At 46.3% G+C, this 5,985-nt stretch overlaps 1 non-coding gene across 1 annotated transcript; it reads right to left on the minus strand.

Moving 5' to 3' along the window:
* Positions 1 to 905: 905 nt before the first annotated feature.
* Trnaa-cgc (transfer RNA alanine (anticodon CGC)) lies at positions 906 to 980 on the minus strand. The gene has a single exon. It is a non-coding gene; the product is annotated as a tRNA-Ala (tRNA).
* Between the last annotated feature and the right edge of the window lie 5,005 nt (positions 981 to 5,985).

The following is a 5,985-nucleotide window of genomic DNA, read 5'->3' on the forward strand; positions in this document are numbered from 1 at the left end:
CGCAGCGGCAGGCCTCATACTGAACACACTCCAGACAAAGTGCAGAGAGTTAACGAATTGGTGACTGCTGACAGACGCATTACAGTGAACGAATTGTCACGCTACGTTGGGATGGGGGAAGGAAGTGTTTGCAGTATAGTAAAAGTGTTGGCGTTAAAAAAGGTTTGTGCCAGTTGGGTTCCCAGGATATTGACAGTGGCTCACAAAGAAACAAGAAAAACGGTACGCAGCGAACTTTTGGAACAGTACGAGAGCGGTGGATATGAATTTCTTGGCAGAATTGAGACTTGTGATGAAACATGGCTCCATCATTTTTCACCCGAGACGAAGGGGCAATCAATGGAGTGGTGTCATGCAAATTCACCCAAGAAAAAAAAAAAATTCAAAACCACACCTTCTGCTGGAAAAGTTATGACTACGGTGTTTTTCGATTCCGAAGGACTCTTGCTTGTGGACATCATGCCAAGTGGAAGCACGATAAATTCTGATGCATATGTGACAACACTGAAGAAACTTCAAGCTCGACTGAGTCGTGTTCGACCACATCGGCAAAAGCAGGATCTTTTGCTGTTGCACCACAATGCACGGCGACATGTCAGTCAAAAAACCATGAAAGCGATCACAGAACTCGGATGGACAAAACTGAAACATCCGAGCTACAGTCCTGACCTGACTCCATGTGACTATCATCTCTTTGGAAAAGTGAAAGACTCTCTTCGTGGAACAAGATTTGAAGATGATGACTCCCTTGTGCACGCTGCCAAACAGTGGCTCCAACAAGTTGGTTTAGAATTTTACCGTGCGGGTATACAGCCGCTGGTTCAAATATGGCGTAAGGCCGTTGAGAGGGATGGAAATTATGTGGAGAAATGAAAATATTAAACTTCCGGGCAGATTAAAACTGTGTGCCCGACCGAGACTCGAACTCGGGACCTTTGCCTTGCGCGGGCAAGTGCTCTACCAACTGAGCTACCGAAGCACGACTCACAGCTTTACTTCTGCCAGTACCTCGTCTCCTACCTTCCAAACTTTACAGAAGCTCTCCTGCGAACCTTACAGAACTAGCACTCCTGAAAGAAAGGATATTGCGGTGACATGGCTTAGCCACAGCCTGGGGGATGTTTCCAGAATGAGATTTTCACTCTGCAGCGGAGTGTGTGCTGAAATGAAACTTCCTGGCAGATTAAAATTGTGTGCCCGACCGAGACTCGAACTCGGGATCTTTGCCTTTCGCGGGCAAGTGCTCTACCAACTGAGCAACCGAAGCACGACTCAGGCACGGTACTCACAGCTTTAGTTCTGCCAGTACCTCGTCTCCTACCTTCCAAACTTTACAGAAGCTCTCCTGCGAACTATTGTTCCTGAAGGATGTATCTACATACTGTAAAACTTTCAAACATGTAGAATAAAAGATGGATTTTTAGAAAAAGTAGTGTGCATTTCTTTTGGAGTGACCTTCGTTGCTGATGAAGAGAGGTACGCACTATAGACATCTGAAGTGACGACCAGTCTTCATAAGGAAGGAGGCAATACAACCGGCATTTTCGTCATGCTACAGCGCGACTTCGAATTGTGGAGGGAGCACCCAGTAGGCTGGCGGCGGTGTCGACCGAGTCAGCGACAGCGGCAGCAGCAGCAGCAGGAGGAGGCGGGATGCAGACGAGGGCCCGTGTCCGGCGAGACGTGCGCTGCCTGCAAGTCTGCTGCGGCGCCTCTGCCGGCGGGCCGGCGCTGGCAGCCGGCCCTGTGTCTAACTCCCAGCCCCCAGTCCTCCTGTGGAGTCACCAGGTCATCTGCACTAGAGGCCAGGTAGTAGCCATAGCGAACTCACACACGCAGCGAAACAGACCACGCGGGATAGAGAAATTGCTTGTTCACCTATTTCCCAGTGATGCACAGGTTCGCACCAGTTAAGTGACATGTTCAAATACACTTCTATATTGTGACCCATCTTTATGAATCACTTGGTAATGTAAGACATGTTCTCATTTTTCAAAGCAATTCTACGTTTGTAATGGAAATAACTGTATCCTACAGAGTTATGACTTATGTAAAGTGTCATGTTCGACTAAGAGTAGTCATACTGTTCGGAGCTAGAGCTTCTGGTTTGTCTCATGGTTCAAAACATACAGGGTGAAAAGTATTTAAACCGACAAACTCTGGGAGGTTGTAGGGGACATCAAAACAAATGTTTTTCCTTAATGTCATTTTTTCCTATGAGGAGTATTTAAACCGGTAGAGGAAGATCTCTCTGGCGGCGAATTAATTAAACCAACAAACACTTTTCCATTTTTTTATGACCAAGAGACAACAGATTAACATAACCCAATTTCAATTACAGTAGATTTTCAAAAATTCCTCCATTGACACGTAAACAAAGGTTACACCGTCGGATCATGTTCTGTCTGACACGAGCAAAAACCCCGGGAGTATCCGGAATTTTTCCTGCTGCTGCTACTATACGGGCGACCAGATCCTCTTATGATGCAACAGGAGTTGCGTAAACAAGGTTGCGCATCTATCCCCACACAAAAAAGTCCAGAAGGGACATATCTGGGGATCGAGCAGGCCATGGTACAGGACCACCTCTGCCAATCCACGTTTCTGGGAACCGTCGGTCCAGGAATCGACGCACACGACGACTGAAATGTGCCGACGCCCCGTCGTGTTGGAACCACATGCGTTGTCTTGTAGGAAGCGGGACGTCTTCCAGCAATTCTGGCAATGCTCTGGCGAGAAAATTGTAATAGTGCCTGCCATTTAATGACCTAGGTAGCAAATGGTTCAAATCGCTCTGAGCACTATAGGACTTAACTTCTGTGGTCATCAGTCCCCTAGAACTTAGAACTACTTAAACCTAACTAACCTAAGGACATCACACAAATCCACGCCCGAGGCAGGATTGGAACCTGCGACCGTAGCGGTAGCGCGGTTCCAGACTGAAGCGCCTAGAACCGCTCGGCCACTCCGGCCGGCGCCTAGGTAGCAGATACGGCCCAATTAAACAGTTCCCAACAACACCGACCCACACATTAACTAAGAACCGTACTTGATGAGCGCTAGTAACTGTGGCATGTGGGTTATCGTCACTCCAAACATGCGAACTGCGCATGTTGAAGGGTCCATCACGCCCGAACGTTGCTTCATCGGTAAACAACACCGAGGATGGAAATGTAGGATGCATTTAACACTGTTCCAGGTACCACTGCGAAAACTGTGCTCTGGGTTGATAATCAACTGGTTCCAGGTTTTGACACGCTGTAAGTGAAATGGACTTAACAACTGCTCTCGAAGGACTGTTCTTACTTTCGTCCGATTCGTCTCCATGGTACGTGCAATTGCACGAGTGCTCATTGAAGGAACCCGCTCCACATACTGCAAGACAGCTTCCTCAAATTGCAGCGTTCTTACCGTGCAACGGTGTACCTGTACAGGTAATCTGGTAAATGACCCAGTCTCATGCAGACGTTGGATCACAGCAGTTAAGGTCGTATGACGCGGGATACGGCGATTAGAATATTGTTGTTGATAAACCCGCTGTGCAGCTCGTCCATTGTAGTGTGCTACGTAGTACGCACCAACCTTATCAGTGTACTCACTCCAGGTGTATCGCTACATTAGTAAACAGAGACATCGCACTACTGCACTGGTGGACAGCAGTTGCATACAACTGAAGAGCGTAATACGCCCTCTAACAACTGAAGAGCGTAATACGGCCTCCACCGGTTTAAATAATCCTCATAGGAAAAAATGACATTAGGGGAAAATATTTGTTTTGATGTCCCCTACAACCTCCCACAGTTTGTCGGTTTAAATACTTTTCACCCTGTATAGTTATTCGCTGCTATGATTTGTTCATTCTATTACCACTGAGATTACATGCTTTGTTCCGATGTCCGTTTCTATTTGAAATAACAACGGCTGGAAACGTTCTTTCAACCACCTTTACGTCATTATCTATCCTCTACTGTTCGAAAACAAAGTTAAATGTTGCCACTGTAATAGTATTAATGCAAGTTAGAGTGGTCTTGCCTACCGCCGTTAACTTAGTCTCATTCTTAACAGCCATTACTTTTATTTACCGTTCAATAGAACCTACACATAGTTTATTTACTTTTGAACTCCGATACTTTATTGGGTTACGCGGTGTGGAAAATTTCGCAGAAGAGGTACATTTGAAATGGAACCACACAAGCCGGAGCTAATCAGTAACTTCGGTTTGAGCAGAAACCAGTGTGTTTCTTCTTCCGAAAGAAAAAAATTGATCCAAATTCGAGTAAAATGAAAAAATATTATACATAGTCCTTGCCAACAATTCAACACTAAACTCAGAGGTATTATTTCATTCAGACAACCAATTGAGACGGGTATACAGCCGATCCTCTTGAAATATTATTGCGGGTTAAAAAACATAGATTTCATGATTTTTTCTTGTTCTGAGATAAATTCAAATAATAATGCGGTTCATGAAGAACAGCTCTGTTGCATGACAGCTTCCAGAGCTACAGGCATGCACAGTCACATTCTGAATAGTATCCACCTGTTCTGTTTCACGAGTAGGCGCTATCAGGGACTCTGTAAAACTCACCTGCCTCGATCGCACTTCAAGAAGCTCTAACGCTGCGCTCCTTTTGGTGACACATTCGTACACTTTAAATGAAATGGTAATCCAGGGAAAATTTTAACTGGCCAGCTAATATATACCAAACTCGTCTGGTAGAAACAAAGTATATATTTAGTCGATATACATAAGTACAATTCTCAGAATCAAAGCGGTATGTACGTCACACGAGAAATCAAGGAGACTAAACGGGAGGTATTCTAAGGAATCATCTTCTCAGTGTAGGCTCTCAGAACTCGCGACACCATTTGGAGATAAAACACTGAGACGAGCATTACAAACATTCGGTAGGCGTACCGCTGGAGCCTGCTATCGATACGACAAAAATGCTCCCTGCTATCGGAGCATTGCGAACCACACGAATGAGACGGAAAAAGCAAGACGGCGGCCTCTCTTGAAATAGGCCGACACACGGACACAGGCAAAGCACAGTGAGTAGGACGGTATCGAGGTCCATGAACGCAATACTTATCAGAGCACTGATGACGTGTAGAGCTCCAGTTTAAGGATACGCAGCTCCAACACGTCTGCGCTGCCTGAAGATTATACAGCAAAAAGTGCTACGTATCATAAGCAACGCTCCACGATACACACACGCCAGGGAGCTTCACAGAGAATACCGCATTTAGACTCTCACGGAGCTATTCAAAAAAGTTGCCACACGACTGTACAAGAAATCGAGATACGCCAACAATCCTTTCATCCTTAACCTTGGTAGCTACGATCACAACCATAGGTAGAAACACAACCGCCCAAAAACGTTACTACTTAGGGACAATTAACCACCTACGGATAACACCAACACATAAACACAAGCCGGCCGGGGTGGCAGAGCGGTTCTAGGCGCTACAGTTTGGGCCCGCGCGACCGCTACGGTCGCAGGTTCGAATCTTGCTTCGGGCATGGATGTGTGTGATGTCGTAGTTCTAAGTTCTAGGGGACTGTGACCTTAGATGTTAAGTCGCATAGTGCTCAGAGCCATTTGAACCAACCCATAGTGCTCAGAGCCATTCGAACCATAAACACAACAAATACTAGCGAATCCCTGCAGCACAGCAAAATTAACTGACACTGCCAGGTGTGGCATCTCGTGGTCGTGCGGTAGCGTTCTCGCTTCCCACGCCCGGGTTCCCGGGTTCGATTCCCGGCGGGGTCAGGGATTTTCTCTACCTCGTGATGGCTGGGTGTTGTGTGCTGTCCTTAGGTTAGTTAGGTTTAAGTAGTTCTAAGTTCTAGGGGACTTATGACCACAGCAGTTGAGTCCCACAGTGCTCAGAGCCATTTTTTTGCCAGGTGTAAACTAGCCGACCAACCGTCAACGCAGGGAAGCAAACTCAAACAAACCCAACGAATAGTGACAGACG

This window comes from Schistocerca serialis, chromosome 6, assembly GCF_023864345.2.
Source record: "Schistocerca serialis cubense isolate TAMUIC-IGC-003099 chromosome 6, iqSchSeri2.2, whole genome shotgun sequence".
NCBI classification, from domain to species: domain Eukaryota; kingdom Metazoa; phylum Arthropoda; class Insecta; order Orthoptera; family Acrididae; genus Schistocerca; species Schistocerca serialis.